The 22,578-nt window shown below is 43.5% G+C and overlaps 1 protein-coding gene across 1 annotated transcript in view; it reads right to left on the reverse strand.

Annotated features, from left to right (window-relative positions):
* TMEM163 (transmembrane protein 163) overlaps positions 1-22,578 on the reverse strand; it is a 289,487-nt gene that overhangs the window by 8,043 nt on the left and 258,866 nt on the right. The window lies entirely within an intron of this gene.

Raw genomic sequence — 22,578 nt, forward strand, 5'->3', positions numbered from 1 at the left:
GAGTTAGCACTGGACTTGGTGACTGAGACACAGCCCATAGGTATGGGAAGGAGACAGTCACTTCCTAGCGGTGAAGGCCAGCAGATGGCACCTTAGCCACCACATCAGAAATGGACATTATCAGCATGAATTAGCTCTGTGAATATCATGTGCTACCTGACATTATTTGATATGTGATGTGACATGACAAGAGTACTTGACCTCCACAGTATGCTACTCCAAAACTAAACAACCCCAGGTTCATCATGAAAAAAAATTCCATTATATATCTTAAACTCATCACAGGGGGACAGCCGACAAACCAGCTGACAGTCTTCACCCAAGGGAATGTTGTGAAATACAAAGCAGGAAGTTACACAGGAGTGATGGGAAGAGAGCTATTAGACCTCCTGCCAAGGAGGAATCAGGTATCCTGCTTTTCCACTTGGACTCACCCAAGACCACCCACTTTGTAATTTAACTTGTGTTTAAAGTGTCCTGCTACAACAGGAACTCAGGCAGACCAGTGAAGTCCAGCTCACAGCAGGTGTGCAGTGAGTTCCAGTTTGACATTCAAACAACCCTGTCTCCCTCTACGATCATCACAACAGAATGAGCATCACAGCTTTGCTCCACCCCTGCTGCCATTCCTCGTGCACCCTGGGAAGCCACATGCATGGGCAGTCCAACCGTGTGCAGCTCCCTGATGTCAGTCACAAATGCCATCCTGAGTACCATGACTGCAACCACCAGTTAGCACCCTTAAACCTTAGAGACAAAAAGCCCCAAGCCAGGAATCAGGGACCAGGTTCTCTCTCAACAGACCTATTCCTCCCCTGGAACATACTTTAATAAAATTTTTTTTAAAGTCCATACTTTCAGGGCCCAGCGCTGTGGCCTAGCGGCTAAAGTCCTCGCCTTGAACGCCCCGGGATCCCATATGGGCACCGGTTCTAATCCCAGCAGCTCCACTTCCCATCCAGCTCCCTGCTTGTGGCCTGGGAAATCAGTCGAGGATGGCCCAAAGCTTTGGGACACTGCACCCACCTGGGAGACCTGGAAGAGGTTCCAGGTTCCCGGCTTTGGACCAGCACAGTACCGGCCATTGCAGTCACTTGGGAAGTGAATCATCGGACGGAAGATCTTCCTCTCTGTCTCTCCTCCTCTATGTATATCTGACTTTGTAATAGAAAAAATAAATAAATCTTAAAAAAAGTCCATACTTTCCTCTTCCTGAACCATAATTGGTTCCCCTGGCAAAAGTAATCCAGGCAAAGTGGCCACTGCAGGCAGCAGGAAGCCTGGGGAAGTCAAAACAGAGCCCAAGTCATCAGAACAATGCTGATCTCTCATCATTCACTGTCCCCCCGGCACAAGAGATGTTACCTTCAGAGCAGGCTGAATGAAGGGTGTTCTGGAACTCCCTAGCCTCTCTTCAAGACTCTGCTATAAATCTAAACTCATCACACGTATACATTTTTTAAAAGTCATCATCCCACCTCCTCAAATGATCGGTCGGCTCTTGTGAAGCATGGTCTCCTGAAAAATCGCAAGTCTTTTCTTGTGCTTGCAGCTGTAGAGCACAGAACTCCACAATGGAGTGGAGGGCCAAGAATCCCCAAACCTAAGCTCCTTTTGGAGGGGAATGTAACCTCAGGACAGGAGATGGTGCCCAGGAAAATAACGTGAGTATTACAGTGCAGTGTGAAAGCTGTGTTGCCCCAACACACACATGTTAACACTTAAAAACGCCAGTGTGGTGCTCAGGGGAGGCAGAGACTGAGTAGTGAGAAGGTTTGGGCAGATGGACTCTGCATGAATGACATTAGGACCCTTACAAAATGGAGTACTAAGGGGTCAGTTCTCTCCCATTCAGGGTAGGGCTCAGCAGGTGGATGCCATCCGTGAACAAGGAAGCGAGCCCTCCGCACCAGACACTGAAGCTGCTGGAGTCTTGATCTTGGACTTCTCAACCTCTGAAACTGTGAACTCTAAGTTTCCTTTGTTCAAAAGCACCCAACTCTACAATATTTTTCACAGACAGCCCAAATGGACTATGACACACAATCAGGAAATCCCACACAATATGGTTCCTAAAACTCAGCACAGTTAACGAAAAGTAGACAGTCAATGAAATTAAGTGCTGGAAATCCCCAAATTCAATTCGCCTGGGCCAGAGCTTCTTTGACTCATTTTAACATCTTCCCATTTGCAGAACCCTCAGCCAAGGGGGGAGAAAGGTGGGGTTCACCCTACACAGGCTCCAGAGAGCAGGAGTCAGGACACCTTCCTCCTGCAGGTAATGTGCAGAAGAGCCACCGGTGGCCTCGGAGTCCTCGCTCGCCACTCACCAGAGGCTTGGCTCACCAAGGCAGTGGACACACGGGGCAGACCCTTGCTCACATCTTGTCTCCAGCAACTGTTAGGAAAACACACCCTCAACTTGTGAGTCTCTGTTCTGACTTCTGCAAGGGAGACACAGTAGGCCCTCAGGAGTTGCTGGTGTGCAATACAAGGCAACAATTGCTGCAAAAGGGGCCTGAAACAGCACCAACATACTCAGCTATTCCCTCGTGTATGTATAATGGTGAGGTCAGACAAAATGTAGCGAGTGCCCCTGCACGGGGAATGTTCAAAGTTATTTCCTAGAGGAAAGGATGCATGATGAACTGGATGTGTCGCACAAACCAGAACTGGCATTCACCGTGACTTATCAAATGGGAGGGGTGCTTCAAGATCCTTCCTTCACCTGAGGAGCCCCATCTCAAATCAGCTGACAGACTCAAGGAGATCCTGTGCCTTGCCAAGAATCGCTCAGCAAAAGACAGGACCCAGAACTGGGCTCTGCTACCAACTGTCCAAACTCTGAAAACAGGGACAGCCACTTCCTTGCTAGATATTCACTTCCTAGAGTTCCCAGCATTAGGGCTCTAATTTCCTCCAGTTGCATCTTCACTGATAAAAAACAAACAAAAACAAGAAAAGGTTGAAAGAATTCAGCCACTGATTGAGTCAAAGATTCATGCACATTAAACGTAAATGCTCGGGCCTGGCAGCGTGGCCTAGCGGCTAAAGTCCTCGCCTTGAATGCCCCGGGATCCCATATGGGCACGGGTTCTAATCCCGGCAGCTCCACTTCCCATCCAGCTCCCTGCTTGTGGCCTCGGAAAGCAGTTGAGGACGGCCCAATGCATTGGGACCCTGCACCCACGTGGGAGACCTGGAAGAGGTTCCTGGTTCCCGGCATCGGATTGGCGCACACCAGCCCGTTGCGGCTCACTTGGGGAGTGAAACATCGGATGGAAGATCTTCCTCTCTGTCTCTCCTCCTCGCTGTATATCCGGCTTTCCATAATAATAAAAATCTTTAAAAAAAACAAACAAACGTAAATGCTCTATTAATCATGTCCATGTCGACAAGTTCTTTTAAGACCTCAGAAAGTGAAAGCCCCTTGTAGCCATCTTCAAGCCACAGACTCAATAATACAAAAATTTTAAAAACTTATGCAGGGGAACAGTCACATTCAAATATGAACTAGGGTAAAAAAAAACCACAAAAGGCTCGTCTTAATACACAGAGCTCATGGGGTCTTTAAGATGAGCAAAGTTACAGAAAATGGACAAAGGACATGGACAGAAGACAGAAATGAAGCAAATTTTAAACATAGGAGAGATGCTCAAACTCATTTATAAAAGAAAACAAAGCAAACCTAAGAAGTCATTTCAACCTATCCAAGAGCATTAAGGCTTCAGGACACAAGCTATCACACAGCCATTAGAGCAGCACAAGGTGGTGCCAGCAGCACAGGGAACAATCCAACAAATTTTCTAGAAAATCCTGACCACCTGCTTATGTACATTTATCTTACTGCTATACCTATGCATGTTTGAAAATGATACTACATACAATAATCATGATGGAACTAGAAAGAAAACAGAAAAACCCAGCATCGAAGGTAGGGAGTCTAACGTATCCCTCTGACCTGTTGACAGAATAGGTGTGTAGAAGTTCCGTCAGCACATAAAACTATCAATCAACTTGAGCTGACATTTACGGACTATCTACCCTGTTCCTGTAGATCACACTCCTTTCAAGTATATAGTATGTTCATTAACGTAAACCATATTGCATAATATAAAACAGAGCTCAATCAACAACAAGATTAAACTCACATGAAGAATATTCTCTGACAAAAGTGGAGCTAAACTAGAAATCAGTCATAGGAAAAATATCTCATCTGTAAAAATTACATAACAAAATAACATTTCTTAAAAACAAATGAACTGAGCCCAGTGTGGTAGCCTGGTGGCTAAAGTCCCTGCCTTGTACCTGCTGGGATCCCATTTGGGTGCTGGTTCTAATCCCAGAGGCTCTACTTCCCATCCAGTTCCCTGCTTGTGGCCTGGGAAAGCAGCCTAGGACAGCCCAAAGCCTTGGGACCCTGCACCCACATTGGCGACCCAGAAGACGCTCCTGGCTTTGGATCAGCATAGCTCCAGCCGTTGCAGCTGCTAGGGGAGTGAATTAACAGATGGAAGATCTTCCTTTCTGTCTCTCCTCTTATTTGTATATCTGACTTTCCAATAAAAATAAAAATAAACCTTAAGAAAAAAAAATGAACTGGCCCCGGCACGATAGCCTGGTGGCTGAAGCCCTCACCTTGCATGCACCAGGATCCCATATGGGCTCCAGCTCATATCCTGGTTGTTCCACTTCCCTTCCAGCTCCCTGATTGTAGTCTGGGAAAGCAGTCAAGGACAGCCCAAAACCTCCCTGCACCCACATGGGAGACCTGGGCAAAGCTCCTGGTTCCTGGCTTAGGATCAGCTCAGCTCCAACCATTGCAGTTACCTGGGGAGTGAACCAGTGGATGAAAGATCTTTCTCTCTGTCTCTCCTTCTCTGTAAATCTGACTTTCTAATAAAAAAATAAAATCTTTTCTAAAAAGCAAATGAATCAAAAAAAGAAGTCACCATGGAAATTAGAAAATATCTTGAAATGGAAAAAATGAGAAAAGGGCATATTAGTGAGGTTAAGGCAAAAAAAAAATTTTAAAAGGTTTCAAGTTAAATACTTCAAAGGCCAAAATCATTGTCCTGAGGTTCCCCTTTAAGCATCAATAAAAAGAAAATAAAATTAATCCCAAAGGAAGAAAATACAAAAGGAAAATAGAGAATGTAAAGAAAAAGAAAAAGCCTGTAAAGATAGGTAACACTGAACAAAGCCCAAGGACTTGTCTAGAAAGAGGACAGAAGTCACTACTGTCCAGCAATAAAAAGCCACATCATTACAGACCTGACAGGATCAATGACGGGTACAAAGCAGAGCAACATCCCCAACGTCACAGCACTAAATTTGACAACATGGATTTTTAAAAGACAAATCAAAGCTACTCAAGAAGAAAGAAACTAAGCATCTTGTATCGGTTGAAGACACTAACATGTAATTAAAACCACCTCACCACAACTTTTCAGACTGGACAGTTTTACTGATTAGTTCCATCATACATTGATAGCCATATAAGGAAAAAAATTCCAAACTCTCCCAGAAAATAAGAAAGCATTTCATTCACCCCAGAGGCCAACATGAACATGAAAATAAAATCCAAACATTACAACAAACCGACCAGCAGCTCTCACTAACACAGACAACAAGGCTTTAACACAGTTTTAGTAAAATGAATCCAACAATAAGGAAAAGTGAAAAATACCTCAGAATTAAGCAGGTTTTAACCCTAGAAAAAATGATTAAGCAATAAAACTTCAAAGTAATTCCCCTAATTAACAGACCAAAATGAAAATTCATGTAATCATCTTGGTAGGTGCAGAAAGAACATTTGACATAATTCAGTAATTATTCATGGATATACACTATATAGAACAACTAATTTGAGAGAAAGATTGCAGATCTCAATGTAAGAGCTATAAATGTAAAACTCTGCACCATTTATGACCTTAGGTTTTGCATGGGTTTCTTAGGACAAACAATAATAAGATGGTCAATCTTGTAGCCTTTAATGGGTTAAGCCACCAACTGCAATGCCAGCATCCCATATGGGCATGGGTTCAAGTTCAAACTGCTCCATACCCAGTGCAGCTCCTTGGCAATGCACATGGGAAAGCAACAATGACCCAAGTGCTTAGGCTCCTAAGGCTCCTGGCTTCTGACTTCAACTCAGCCCAGCGCCAGTTGTTGCATCCAAGTAGGAACTGAACTAGCAGATGGAAGACATCTCTTTCTCTCTCCCTTTCTGTAATTATGCCTTTCAAACAAATTTTTTTTAAAATAAATTATTTCCATTAAGGGAAAGAATGATAAATTGTACTTCATCAACATTAAACACTTGTTCTTGAAAGACTATGAAGATAAACCACATCAGGGAAAAATGTTTGCAAAATACATCTGATAAAGGACTTGTATTCAGAATATATGAACCATTCTACATCTCGGTGGGTAACAGATGAATCAGTTTTTGAACAGACTTTTTGCCCGTGAAGATGTTAAGAGCAGTAAATGAGCACATGGGGAGACAGACAGCAACACTGGTAACCAGGGAATGTGAACAGAAGCACGACTAGATACTATTACATACCCTCTACAGTCACTCAATTAACGACAGACAATACCAACTAGGGTGAGGATGTGGAACAACCAGAACAACCTCTAATATATTGCTGGCAGCCGTACAGGATGGTACAGTCACTTTACAGTGGTGCTGGTATTGTGCCTTCATGGGTAGAGCCATTATCTGCGATGCTGGCATCTTATTTGAACACCAACTCATTTGCCAGCGGTTCCACTCCTGATCCAGATTCTTGCTAATGGCCTGGGAAAAGCCACAGAAAATTGCCCCAATACTTGGGCCCCTGTCACCCTGGCTCCAGCCTGGCCCTGCCCTGGCCATTTTAGCCATCTTGAGAGTAAAACAGACAATGGAATCTCTCTCTCTCTCTCTTGCACTTACTCTGTCTTTCCCCTTTCCTATAACTGATTTTCAAATACATAAATACATCTTTTAAAGAGCAGATTGGCCATTCTATAGCAAAGTTAAATGCAGACTTTCAGGGCTTGGTAATCCAACTTCTTGGATTTTATCCTAAAAAAATAAAAACACATATCCAAACAAATATGTGTATACCAATGTTCTTGGCTACTAATTTTATTTCAAAATTGGAATGAATAGGAGCACTAGTTAAGATGCGGCTTGGGGTCCCTGCATCCCATATCATAGGTTGCTTGTAATTCAGTTTCCTGCTAATGCACACCCCAGGAGGTAGCAGGCAATGGCTTAGGTAATTGGATGCCTGCCACTCACGTGGGAGACCTGGATTGACTTCCAAGTTCCTAACTTCAAGCTGGCCTAGGCTTGGATGTGGAGAACATTTGAAGAGTAAAATGGTAAATGGAAGATCTCTGTGTGTGCATGTATGTGTATCTGTCCTTCTAATAAAGCAGAAAAAGGAAGTAACATTAAGGTCTAATATGTGGTGAGAGGAAAAGCAAATTGTGATCTATCCATACAATGGATTTTCACTCAACAATTACAAATACTAAACCATAGGACATTCAACATGAACAGACTTACATCTCAAAAGCATTCAGTGCAGACAGATACAAGAGACTAAATACGATATATTCATAGAGGGCATAGTGGTATTGTGGGTTAAGCCACCACTTGGATACCAGCATCCCTTATCAGAGTGCTAGTTCAAGTTATGGTTACTCTGCTTCCAGTCTAGTTTCCTGTGGATACATCTGGGAGGTAGAAGATGATGAGTGATTCAAAGTACCTGGGTTTCTGTCATGCACCTGGCTCCTGGCTTTTGGCTGGTCCAGCCCCAGCTATTATAGACATTTGGGGAGTGAGCCAATAGATATGAAGTATTTCTCTCTCTCTCTTTAATGAGTGAATAAATAGATGTAAAAAAACTGTATGATTCCATTTATAAGGAATTCTTTTTTTTTTTTTTTATTGTTAATTATTTTGCATTATGTGACAGTTTCATAGGCTCTGGGAATCCCCCCCTCCCTCCCCCTCCCCTCCCCCCGGTGGATTCCTCCACCTTGATGTAGTAATACAGTTCAAATTCAATCAAGATTCTTTCATTGCAAACATATACCAAGCATAGAGTCCAGCTACTTATTGTCCAGATTGGTTGAACAGTTTCTTGGGGAGACCTTTTCTGGTCTGAAGTTTGAGCTGGCAGAATATCATCACAGTCAATTAAGAGTCCCAATATAACATCAACAGCAATTTGCAATGTTATGGAATTGACATGGTTTTGAGTAACCAGTGTATTAAAAAGAAAAAAAAAAATAAAAAATAAAAAAGGAGAACAAGTCCTAGCCACAACCTATGATTAGCTCATTGACATTTCAATTTAGTTCATATACAGGACCGGCTGCTCTATACCTTAAAATGGCCATAAGGCACCATTCAGCTGTTTCGTGTCCATTTCATCTTAGTATTTAGTCAGTTGTTGTGTTGAAGTAAAATTTTGCTGATCTTGGCAGATTTTAGGATAATCCAGACTGGCTTGTAACTCTAACAAGATATATGTCAACATTTTAGGTGCAGAACATTTTTTTTTTTTTTTTTGGGGGGGGGTGTGCAGGAAAATCCTCAGCACCATGGTGAGGAGTAAAACTAATCTTTGTGACCCACCCAGCGAGGCATGAGCCAATCCATGCCAGCTCTTTCCTGTCAGATTTCAAGCTCTACTTTCTGCTGTTTATTTATTTTAGGTTTTTTTTTTTTTTTAGTTTGTATGATTGTTTGTTTGCTGTGAGGGGTTTTCGAAGCGATCCCGATGGTCATTGCGAGGGAGGGGGGGTCCAGAGGTGGAGCCAGGCTCGGACCAGAGAAAGCTCTCCTCCCTGGTCCCGAAGGACGTTTATTGTTCTTCTGTTTCTGCAGACCACTCAGGGCTTCTGGTTGTCTTTCCGATGACGTTGGTTTCTGCACTGTAGTGTTTGGACTTCTTCCATCCCCTGTGGAAGCTCCGGTTGGGGGTGGGTGACCTCAGAGTACTCGGCCTCCGAGGGCATCCAATTCCCTGTGGCCTCCTTGGCAGTTGGGATATAGTCCTTGTTGCTCGTATTAATAGTTTGTGGTGAAGGTCTGGGAGTCTTCATGGTTGGGATCCAAGCTTCCTATTTATAAGGAATTCTTGAAAAGGAAAGCCACAGTACCAGAAAGCAAATCATCTGGGGAGAATATTTACTTAATGATAGCAAAAGGGTCTAAGAAAATTTGGGGGATGATGGAAGCTTTCTAGATCTTTATTATGGCAGTCGTACTGTGATTACAGTTATCAAAACCCACCAAATTGCACATTAAAAAGGATGATTTTCATTTTATGTATTCTATTTCCACAAAAACGTATTTTCAAAAGAGGCAATTTATCTCAGATAACCCTATGACAATTACTTATATGTACGTAATGTAGATCCACACATTATCATAGTACACATCACGTCCATTATCCCAGCATGAGGTAGAGGACAGGGATCTAACCCACTGCAATCACAAGGACTGAACCTGAGACACAGAGAGGGACTCTTTCCCACCCACTTCACTGTCCACTTACACAACATTCAAAAGCATCTGTGAGCCGAGCTAGTGCACTGCAAGGAAGAGCCATCAGAATCACAGTACACAAAGTCTTTTGTTTTTCTTTTAAAGATTGGAAAGTCAGATTTGCAGAGAGAAGGACAAAAACAAAGATCCTCCATCTGCCATTTCATTCCCCAAGTGGCCTCAATGGCTGAAGCTCAGCTGATCTGAAGCTAGCAGCCAGGAGCCTCTTCCAGGTCTCCCATAGGGGTGCAAGGTCCCAAGGTTTTGGACCATCCTCTACTGCTCTCCCAGGCCACAAGCAGGGAGCCACAGGGCAGTGAACAGCTGGGACACAAACTGGTGCTCACATGGGATCCCAGCATATGCAAGGTGAGGACTTACCTACTAAGCTATTGCACTGGGCCCTACATGAAGTCATTTACAAGCAGTTTTATGGGAGGTGCAGGAATGTTTATTAATACAGTCAGCTGACAGCTTGACCCTTGTCTAGTCCATTCAGGCTGCTATAAAATACTATGGACTATAGTTCACTGATGACAGAAATGTATTTCTTATGGTTCTGGGAAGCCCCAGGTCAAGGTACAAGAAAATCCCACATCTAGAGACAGCTGCTTTCCAGCCCAGAGATGATGCCTTCTGGCTGTGTCCTCACAAGGTGGGAATGGAAAGGAAACTACCACACTTCTTTTTATACAAATTTATTTATTTATTTGAAAATCAGAATGTGTGTGTGTGTGCATGAGACAGAAAGAGAGAAAAAAAGAGACAGACAGACAGACAGAGACACTTATCCTCTGGTTCACATCCTAGACAGCCAATGGTCCGGCCAGTTAGTTGGGTGATCTACTATGATTCCCAGGCCATTAGCACAAAGCTGTATCTGAAGTGGATCAGCCAGAATTCAAACCTGCACCATATGGCATGCCTGCACTGCCGGTGCTGGCTTCACCCACTGTGTCAAGACACCAGTCCCTTCTCAGGCCTCTCCTACAAGAGTTTAAGCCCATTTGTGAGGATTCTAACCTCAAAAGCTAACCACCCCTTAAAATCTACTCCCACTCCAAATCATCACTTTGAAATAGGGATTTGAACATTCAATCTGGAATAGATGGAACACAACCCTCCAGCCCTAGCAAACATTCATCATGTCAAGAGCACAGGCTGAAGCTATGTCCACCCCAGGTTCGGTACAGCCATTGCTTGGGGTGGGGAGGGAGAATGCTAAGGTGATTGCTTTCTAATGACTAGACTGAACCCTGAGAGGTTCCTGCTTAGGAAGCAACATACCCCAGGGACAATGTTGCTCAGCAGTAGCTGTTTTACTCTAGACTCTTGCAGAGAAGCTGGTTATCAGTGGGGACAGGCCTGAACTTGGATGAAAGCCAGAATCCTGGATTGGACAGACCCTCGCTCACATGTCCAGATATGAGAACCAAGTTGGGTCTGAACACTTCCCTACCAGTCAGGGGGTAGACAAGCAGTGTTGTAGGACTCCTTGGCCCTACCTGGACCCCGCTTCTCTGTGTTGAAATCCTAACCTAGATGTGATGATAGGAGGGGATGTGGCCTTCAGGAAGGGATTATATCATGATAGAGCCTCACCAATCAGATTAGCTACCTTCCTGATGAAAGAGGCCCCAGAGGTGCCTTGCGCTTTCCCACAGCGAGTGCTCAGGGAATGATTGCCATCTGCAAAGCAAGAAGTCGACTCTGGCCAGACACTGAACCCACTGGCTCCTTGATCTCAGCCTTTAAAACTGTGAGATGGACATTTCTGTTGTGGTCACACCACTCGGTCTACCATATTATTACAACAGCCAGAAAGCACCAAGATCCAGATACCCTTCAGCCTGCTCCCAACACACCCCCTCTACCCTCCAGACTGGGTGGAAAGGAGCCCAAAGTCAGCTCATGTGGTTGCAATGTCTATTTCAAGAGCTGCTAATACTTCCACTCTAATTTTTATTTTCATTTCCAAGTTCACAGTCCTGATGTGTAAAAAGTAACACACTAACTTGATGACACAAACTACTGATAGATGAATTTCAAGAACTGGACAGACTCTGAGGGTACAAAATGTTTTTCATTCCCAACTCTGGCTTATGCCAAGGGTAGTCCTGGAGACACATGGCCCAGAGCCCCACATCAGTACATCCCAAGCAAGGACAAGCATACTCCCGATTGTAAATAAACAGAAATCATGAAACCACACATCATCAAGGGCTTAGTGAACATCCAACTCACACTACATGGGAGGAAACCAGGTCCTGGGAAACGTGGGCCCCCTGAAACACAGAGAAAGGAGTTCCCAGTCACCCTGTTTGTCTTAGCAGCCTGGCACTGGCCACCCCATCTAAATCTCTCAGCCCAGGCTGCAGTACTAGGAAAGCCACAGGGCTAATTTGAGGATTCAGAAGCATCAGAAGAGGACCAATAACACTTGATCTGGATGAAAATTCTTGTGCTGACACATAATGTTAAATATCGCCAGGCAGCTCCAGCACACTGGGTCAGCCAAGCTGGGTCATCAAATGTCTTGGAAAATGCAGGGCCTCAACACTGCCTCCAATACAACCTGATGCCTGCAGGATGACAGTCCACATGACCTAGTGTACAATTCCTTTTTCATCTTCCCTTAGAAAAACCAAACTCAACTTATGAAGCCAAGCCAATGAAGCTGATCTCTTACCACACTGTGCCTCCCACTCTGCTCCTCCAACACAAGGGACAGCATGCTCCTATCTCTGGGCCTTTGCATATGCTGTTCCCACCACATCCACGTAACTCACTTCCTTGCCCCTTCACCATCACTCTGCTCAAGTTTCATCTTCTCAATGACATAGTCCCTCCTATTCGTCTGATCTTTTTTAGACAGGCCATTTTACTTTCAAACACACATGCTTATATTTAAAGTTAATAGAATGGAAAACTCACTTGTTCTGCATTAGACCAGCCATGTTCCAGTGTTCCACATGACTATGGGCCATCACATTAGACTGAAGACACAGGATAGCTCCACCATCCCAGGAAGACTCATTGGTAATACTGCTCCAGAAATAAGCTATTTTTTTCCTCTGCACTTGAGATAAATCAAGAATTGGCTATCAAGTGGAACAGACAAGTGCAGGACAGCAGCAGCTAGAGGTCATGCATGGCCTGGCCAATGGCCCAAAGTAATAGATAAGGAGACAGGAACTTGAATTCACAGGGCAAATTGCAATTGCCTAATGTTCTGCCTCTAAAATGTGCCTAGAGTTTTTAAATATTACAGTATGCTTTTTCGTTAGAGGTATCAAGTGAAAAATGAGAAGATAGATTTTTGAGATTCAATATGAAAAATTGTATCAATGGTATCACTACCCCCAAAACAAAATTTAGGGAGCAGGCCAGATGGAAAAGCAAGTTAAGCTATCACCTTTAACGCTGGCAGCCCATATGGGCATCAGTTTGAGCCCTGGCTTCTCCACTTTGTATCCACTTCCCTTCTAATGCACCTGGGAAAGCAGAGATTGGCCCAAGGGCTTGGACTCCTGTTACCCACATGGGAGACCCAGATGAAGCTCCTGCTGCCTGGTATTAGCCTGGCCCAGTCTCAGCCCTGGTAGCCATTTGGGAAGTGAATCAGAAGGAACATCTCTATCTTCCTTCTCTAAGTAACGTTGCCTTTCGAATAAAATACACAAATGCTTAAAGAATGCTTGAATAATTATTTTCACAAAAAAATAGACATTTCCATTATTACAGAAAATCCCTCATGTCCCTTTCTCAGTCTCCTGTACCTACTTACTGACTTGAATCAGCAGTTTCTCCTATACTTGAACGTTCACCTAGAATAGAATCACACAGTGTGTTTTTTTGGTCTGGTGCCTTTGTCAGTGCCTTGAGTTGAGGATCCATCCCCATTGTGACAGGTTTCTGTAGTTCATGGAAACTGAACCCCAAAATAGTAGTGCCTTGAATTCAGATGCCAGTTACCATAGGGTCATGGTCTCCCAGCCTTAGCATAAAGTGCCCTTGCCTTGCCTTGCCTTTCAGTAGCACTAGCATTAACTCACAGGATGGAGGGAATAATACAGCCAATCCTACAAGAATTTCATCACTGGCACCCTGAGTTCATTTGCTTCTCTAATAGGTAATGCCTTAGTGACTAGCATTTTCTTGAGGGGTTTTGTCTAGGGACATCCAGGACTGGGTAGGGGAGCTCTAGCCCCAGGGAAGAAAGTAACTACCACCTATATGTATCCTGCAGACTAACAGAAGACTCTCGGATCGTCACAAAAGTTCCATGAAGAGCACAGCATTGCTAACTCATCAAAGGCCAGCCACAAGTTACCATGGACTAATCAGGAACTCGGACACATGATCAACACACACCTGTCAGCTTCATCTTCAGTCTGGAAGAGGCCTCACACTAGCAAAACTTGGAAAGCCCAGGGAATTAATCTGTCTAGCTCCTTGCTTAGCAAACTTTGCAAACAAATACCTCCTTTCTTCCACCAGCCCATCAGGGACTAGCTTCTTGTGTGCTGGATGAACAGACCCAGGTTTAGGAGTTCTTAACAATTTCTCCAACAAGTTCAGGGGTTATTGCATAACACCATGGTCCTGGAGTTTTAACTTTTGGACCTCCCCAGGAAAGGTTTCTCTCCCATTTTTTAAATCTTTACTAGAAAGTCAGATTCGCAGAGAAAAGGACAGAAAGATCTTCCATCCACTGGTTCACTCACCAGATGGCCACAAAAGTTGGAGCTGAGCCAATCCAAAGTCAGGAGCCTCATCTGGATTTCCCACGCGGGTGTAGGGCCCCAAGACTTTGAGCCTTCCTCTGCTACTTTCCCAGGCCACAAGCAGGGAGCTGGATAAGGAGTGGAACAGCAGTGCCCATATGAGATGTGGCATTTGCAGACTAAGGATTAGCCAATATGAAGTAGGAAAGTTTTCTTGTAATTCCAGCTAATGGCCCTCTGCTGGGCCAAGGCTTTTATACCTAGATTCCCAAAAGGCAGTTGTTGGTGCAATAAATAGTCAAGGAAAGAGGAGGGAAGCTGATGGGGTTAAACATTTCCCTTCAACAAACCAGATGCCTTCCTATGAACTGCACTTTAAGGTCAAATGCCAGAATGGCATAGGCTATTGGGATCGAACAGCTGGACTAGCCACTCGCATCAGCATCTAGAACGACAGGGCCAAACCCTGAACCATCAAGATGTAAGATAGCCATGAAGATGTCTCAGGGCAACTAGCTGGGCTGATACTGGACACCAGCCTTCCTCCCCATCAGTCTCATCCAACACAGAATAGAAGCAGAGATGCAAGTTTGTACCACAAATCCAATTTCATCCCCTGACCCTCAGTCACCTGAAACAAATAACCCTTATTTCTAGCTGGTCTCCAGCTTGCCCCTGTTGCTAACATCATGACAATGACTTTCTCTGACCTCCCTGACACTCCCCATATTGTCCCCTACAGTATCCTCTCAAAGTGCATTTGTTCATGCTCATGATGTAGCTCACAGAGCAACTGTATGTAGAAATGAGATTTTTTTTCTCATCAGTGGCAGCTATCACCTTCTACTTTCAGAATATTTCTTTTCAGAGGCGACGCTGTCAGGGCACAATGAGCTGTGGTCACGGGACACCACACAGAGGCCATGTCTGAAACCCAAGCAGTCCCCTCCCTGTGGACCAACACTGTTCTTTTTCCTAAGCTGTGTGACAGCGAAGGGGGAATAGGGAGGCTTGCTTATGCCTGCAAAAAGGCGTCCTTTGCCTTCTAATGAGGACAAATTTCAAGCCATTCTGACACGACATGTGTTAGCGGATCACCTAGGGAAATGCTAGAGCTGGTTGAATAATACATGAATATCGATTTATGGCCCCAGGTGAAATGAAAACAGTCACCCTGGTCCTCTGAACTCGGCATCAGCCCCTCACCCCCATCCCCTGGCAGATGACAAAGCTGGCAGCTGTGGAGGAAATTGCACCAAGCACCAGCCCTCCATTTCCCCTGCTTATTAAGTTACACTGACAAATGGCCATGGCTCTCCATTCAATTGTTTCACAAATTTTAAAATTAGCATGAGGCCACTTGGATTCCAGGAGCATCAGGTTGCTGTTAATCAGATAGATGGGTACGGAGTCAGTAGCCAATGGGGTCACTGGCAGGCTTGCCAGGAGAAAGGCCTGTCTGCTCAACCTGACAGGTGAAGCCCTCCCAAGTGTAATAGAGAGAAATGTCCAGGTCCCAGGGGTCCCTGGAAATGGCACAGGAAGACACAGTTGCATCAGCCAGAGCATCACAATCAGAGTAAGAAGGAGGAGGACTCCCTGGGTGCTCACCTGTCAACTCCAAGACCCAATCTGGCTTCTATGACATGAAGTATCAGTCAGGTGGCTACTTCCTGACACACAACCAGACCAGCAAGAGTCTGTGACCATTCACCCGGGAAGCAGAGATGAGCCACCTTGGCGAGCTCTATTCTGGGGACCAAGTGTTGGCCCCCCTGCAAGGAAAACAGCACTCTTGCTACAGGCACCAAAATAAAGGGCCCCTTACAGTGGACACCCCAGAAGCAGCCAGGGCCAAGTTATGGCACAGAGAGGAGCAAGAAGTCACTGACGTTGAACTACTGCCCTGGAAATTAGCCCAGATCAGAACAGAGAAAAGGATTTTAAGTGCATGAATATAGAGGCTTATAAATAGAAAACAGTTATATTAGAATATAGTTAATAAACCCAAAATTATGGTAATAAATCATTCTAAATTAATGCATTAAATCATAAAGCTTAATAACACATTTAAGTCATAATCTGAAGTTATAATAAACACAAATAATATTTTGAGACATGCCAAAACTAATCTCGGGTAAAAATGCCTGATTTTTACTGATGACAAAGTCGTAAACACTGGTGTGGTTTATTGCCTTAATTTACAAAACACTAAACTTCAACCAGATGCTAAAAGAAAATGCAGACACATTTTTTCCAATTCAAGTTCATGGATTCCCTCAAGTCCATCCCTGGACCCATGTGGCAGATTAAAAACCGTTGCCCTGGGTTGATGACCATATGTAACAAGCACCACTCTTACGGGTACACGTTCACACACGGAATGATAGCATCTCTGTCAGTGACAGCAGCAAATGGACTAGTGAGATCACATCACCTATTGACACGGCAGCCATCATGGCACATGTAAGTGTCCTCACATTTTCACATGGACAAAATTGCCTAATGAGACATTTCTCAGATACATCCCTGTTGTTAATCAAAACATGACTATAGTCATGTACAAATGTATATATGTATATATATGATATTTATTTATTTTTATTGGGAAGTCAGAGATATAGAGAGGAAGGTCTCCCATCCACTGATTCACTCCCCAAGTGGCCACAATGGCCAGAGCCGAGCTGATCTGAAGCCAGGAGTATTCTAAAGGTCTCCCATGCAGGTGCAGGGTCCCAAAGTTTTGGGCCTTCCTTGAGTGTTTTCCCAGCCACAAGCAGGGAGCTGGATGCAAAGTGGGGCAGCTAGGACACGAACTGGTGGCCACATGGGATCCTGGCAGAGGCAAGCTGAGGACTTTAGCCACTGAGCTATTACACCAGGCCCTCCGTAAATATTCTTAAATAAAATCAGACAGCCAACAGTAACTAGACATGCAGGAAGTTATCTAATTGAAAGGCAGACCAAAACAAACAGAAGAACCTCACTTGGTAAAACTCTTTAAAATAGTTGTTAATACAGAAACAGGAGATGTTGTGACTACATTTAGACAGAAAAGGATGCTCTTAAAAAAAAATGAATAAAGTCTTAGAATTTAAAACCAACATAACCTTGGGTAGGCAGCTAGCATAGCATGTAAGAGGCTACTAGGAAGCTTATATTTCATGTTGGAGGACTCAGTTGGAGTCCTGCTTTTAGTTTTCTATTAAATGCAGGCCTGAGATACACAAAGTGATACCCCGAGTACTTCCACTGCTGTCACCCATTTGGGAGACCTGAATTAGGCTCCAGTCTCCAGGTTTTGACCTGGCCTACCTGTGGCAGGTATTTGAGGAATATATCAGAGAAACCGAAAAATCTCTATCTCTTTATTTCAAATAAAATGAAAATGAAATTTTAAAAAAGCTAAAGAAATAGCAAATATAACAAAATGAAAGCAACTACGGCAGAAAAGAGAAAATTAGAGGACCAGTCCTTAGGCCCAAATTTCAATTAATAAGTCCAGAAAGAACAGGGAAAATCAAAGAATCATTAATAGTGTCAGAGGATTGTCCAGGATGGAAAGACATGAGTTTTAAAGCAAAAACATCTAAGTAGTCATCACAAGCCAAGAAAAAAGTCTCCTCCAAAGAAAATAACTGAACTGTCAGAACATCGAAGTCCAACACAAATCATGCAGGAAGGAAAATCAGAGCTTAAAGGGGAAAAAAAAATCACAGAGTTAATCATTTAAATAATACACATCTCCATGGCAACACTAGAAATGAGAAAACAACGTATGCATGCCCTCAAACTCTGAGTTAACTCATTTCACCCAGACTACTATACATCAGCTATGAGGATAGAAAATTAACATTTTCAGATATTCAAGGTCCCTGAAAAATTTACTTTCCCTGTATCTGTTCTTGAGAGACAAATGGTTCATGTGCTCCTTTCTGACAGTGAACTAAACCATGAAAGACAGCATCACAAGATCAGTGAGAACCTAAGAGATAAACTAAGAGAAAAGCAATGAAATCCTGGGATTCTAATGCATGGGATCCCAAGATAACAACTGTGGAGTTCACCTTGTATGTGCCCAACCTCAACAGGAACACACACACACACATACACACACACGTGGTATATGTTTGTGTAATTAGTCTATGTGATATTTTCATTTATTAATACCAGAGAACACAAGATACTATGCAAGAAGGGAAATAAACCACAAGAGACTATTGCACTCAGCTATGAGTAACATTTAAAATCATAGTAACAACAGGGAAAAAAAATAACAACAGGGAATGTTGATCTAACCACAGTAACAATGCAAATAAACTGTGGCAATGCAGGGGACCATGAAAGGTCCAACAAGGGAAGGAAGACAGTAAGTCTTGTGTGTAACTGAGAAAGTGAGAAGCAGTGAAAGAGGTATCACATAGTGATGTGGGGGTTGAAAGGAGCTATATGTGGTTACCCCTTGGGGTGGGGTATATTTTTAATAATGAGCCTTGAGCCATTGGCTGTTCAAACTATATACACACTTATTGAATCAAAAATAGAATCCAATCTAAAGAAAATATTGCAGAGCAGTAATTTCTGGCTTTATCAAACAGGGTTTAATCAGAGAAAAAGAATCAGAAGGGAGGCTACATTTAGACATTTATTGTTTTTTGTTTTTCCTGTTTTGTTTTGCTTTTAAGATTTATACAGGCAGGTTTACGAAGAGAAAGATTTTTCGTCTACTGGCTTATTCCCCAAATGGTTGCAACGGCTGGAGCCGAGCTGATTTGAAGCCAGGAATGTCTTCCAGGTCTCCCACAAGGTACTTGGTCCCAAGGCTTTGGTCCCTTCTCCACTGTTTCCCAGACCATAAATTGGGAGCTGGATGGGAATTGGAGCAGCTGGGACATGAACCGGCACCTACATAAAATGCTGATGCTTGCAGGCAGAGGATTAGCCAACTGAGCTAGCATGCCAGCCACTGGACATTCATTATAAGCAAATGGCTCTGAGAGTGTGGCATTGGCTAGCCAAGTCCAGATAACCACAAGGCCAATGGTTGGGTTAGCCAGGCTGGAAATGGCTAACACAGCGTGAAACCTCTATCCATGAGCCAAACTCTTCCTTATGGCAATCTCAATTCTGAACCAAGGACCTTGCCGCTGGTTGAATCTGGCTCACCCAGATTATCAAATCTAATCACCTTCATGCTAAACCAACACATTTATCATGGATATGAATCCCATCTATAAAGCAATTTCAGAGCAACACGCAGTCAGTGTTTGTTGGAGCATCTGGAGATCCCTGATCCACACTCTGGTCAACAAAATGGTGACCTGCTCCATGGTCGTTACCCTGAGAGTGTGCCTGATGGCCAATCACTAAAGAATCAGAAATCGTTCAGGGCTGCCCTGGAAGAACGTAGATGGCAGCATCTGAAAAACAGCAGACACTGTGTACAGCAGCGTACTTCAAGACGCAAGTGTACTTCAAGAAGCTCATGCACATTGTAAGATCAGTGACCCTTTCCATAGTGTTTTTGCTGCAATCCATGGGTTTTGATGTTTTTATTTTTATTTTCATTTCTTCCAAATAGTTTCTTTTATCTAATTCTTCACTGACTCATAGGTCACACAAGAACCCTCTGTGTTTTCTTTTTCATTTCTTCATCAACACATTGGTTATTCAGTAGCATGTTAATTCGGTAGCATATTATTTAACTCCATGGTGCTGTAAAATTTTTTAACTTCATTCCTGTTGTTGACTTTGTTTCACGGCTTCTCATTTAAGGGAATGTATAGTGATGCTGAAATAGAGACTATTAAATCCAGATGTGAAGGTACAATGAAATAGGCATCTTTACTTCCAAATCAAAGATGGACTGTCAATGAAACTCTTGGATGCCTTGACAACACAATGCTGGACTGTCTGGCATTGTCTGTACCAGCAATGTCAGGACACACAGATAACACAATGGTGGACTTACAACTGCCTATGAAAGACTATACCATTATAAAAATATGTGGAAAATCCGTTGGGGTGGGAATTTGAAGAGGGGGCAAAGAAAATCCCAGATCCTATAGTACTGTGCCATAAAGCTCAAAATTTAAAAAAAGTAAAAGATAAGCTTCCTGTGGCACAAAGATTTCAGTAATCAATGCTTATTTTTCCCGTGAGGCCCAATTTCTGCAAACTTTGCTTCTGATCTAGCTTCCTGTTAATGTGCTGGGAAGGCAGCAGAAGATGGCCCAAGTACTCAGGCACCGTAAGCCGTAAGGGAGATGTGGGTGGAGTTCCTGTCTCCTCGCTTCAGCCTGGCGCAGACCTGCCGGGTATGCCATTTGGAGAGTGAAACTGCAATGGAACAACTCTGTTTTTCAAATAAAAAGTTAAAAAAAAATCTGGGCCTGGCGTGATAGCTTGGTGGCTAAAGTCCTCCCCTTGCATGTGCAGGATTCCATATGGGCATTGGTTCTAATCCCGGCAGCTCCACTTCCCACCCAGCTCCGTTTGTGGCCTGGGAAAGCAGGATAGGATGGTCCAGAGTCGTGGGCCCCTGCACCCACATGGAGACCCAGATGAAGCTCCTGGCTCTTGGCTTTTAATTGACTTGGCTTTGGCCATTGAGGCCACTTGGGGAGTAAATCAGTGGATGGAAGACCTTCCTCTCTGTCTCTCCTCCTCTCTGTATATCTGACTTTCCAATAAAAATACATAATCTTTAAAAAAATTAAAAGCAATAGCTAACAACATATAAAGAAATATGAAATTAGAAAGGAGAAACAAAACTCTCATATATAAAATAATGAACGAATGAACAAAATTTAAGAAGTCAGAAAGTTACAGGCTAACAAAATCAACATCTAAATATCCTTAGCTTTCTCATACAGTCATAATCTAGAAAATTATCTTCTTCCTGTTGTTGATTTTGTATTGTGGCTTTTCATTTAAGGGAATGTACAGTAACTGTGAAATGGAGACTAACATATCCAGATGTGAGGATACAATGCAGTATGCATCTCTACTTCCAGACAAAGATGGATTCCCAATGAAACTGTTTACTATATGACAAGAGGATGATAGACTCTCTGCCGTTGTCCATGCTCACAATAATGGACATATGACTGTGTATGAAGAACTACTGTAATGATATAGGGGAACTCAGTGGTGGGGGGAATTGGGAAGGGGATAAGAGAAATCCCAGGAGCCTATGAAACTGTATCATAAAATGATGATAATAATAATAATAAAGAAAAGATTAAAAAACAAATACAAGCATTTGATCTAGCTATAACAAAAATATTTAGAAATCCAATTAAAACTTTAACTAAAGGACACAAAAGAAACTCCAAATAGACAAAGCTGAAATGGAAAAGAGGATTTAATAGTTAGAACAAAAAAATTCTTTCAAAATTAGTAAGTGCAATGCAAGATTATATAAAATCCCAACAAAATGTTTCATTAAACTTCACAGATTTTGGGCCCGGCGGCATTGCCTAGTGGCTAAAGGCCTTGTCTTAAACAAGCTGGGATTCCATATGAGCACCGGTTCTAATCCCAGCAGCTCCACTACCGATCCAGCTCCCTGCTTGTGGCCTGGGAAAGCAGTCGAGGACGGCCCAAAGCCTTGGGATCCTGCACCTGCGTGGGAGACCTGGAGGAAGTTCCCAGCTCCAGGCTTTGGATCGGCATAGCACCGGCCGTTGTGGTCACTTGGGGAGTGAATCATCAGACGGAAGATATTCCTCTTTATCTCTCCTCCTCTCTGTATATCTGATTTTGCAATAAAAATAAAATAAATCTTAATTAAAAAAAACCTCACAGATTTTGAAATCTGTAAGGAATACTATAAACACAAGACCACTTTGAAAACCCAAGAAAAGATGTAAGTCAAGGGCCTGGTGTGATGGCGTAGTGGTTAAGGTCCTCACCTCGCACGCGCTGGGATCCCATATGGGCGCCGGTTCTAATCCCGGCAGCTCCACTTCCCATCCACCTCCCTGCTTGTGGCCTGGGAAAGCAGTCGAGGATGGCCCAAAGCTTTGGGACCCTGCACCTGCGTGGGAGACCGGGAAGAGGCTCCTGGCTTCGGATTGGCTCAGCTCCAGCCGTTGCAGCTGCTTGGGGAGTGAATCATCGGACGGAAGATCTTCCTCTCTGTCTCTCCTCTCTGTATATCTGCCTTTCCAATAAAAATAAATAAATCTTAAAAAAAAAGATGTAAGTCAAACATGAAGATTCACTGTCGCCAAGGAAAGCATGACCATGGGTGGTATGGAGGGGAACAGACCAACATATCCACGTCTT

Source organism: Ochotona princeps, chromosome 5 (assembly GCF_030435755.1).
Source record: "Ochotona princeps isolate mOchPri1 chromosome 5, mOchPri1.hap1, whole genome shotgun sequence".
NCBI classification, from domain to species: Eukaryota; Metazoa; Chordata; class Mammalia; order Lagomorpha; family Ochotonidae; genus Ochotona; species Ochotona princeps.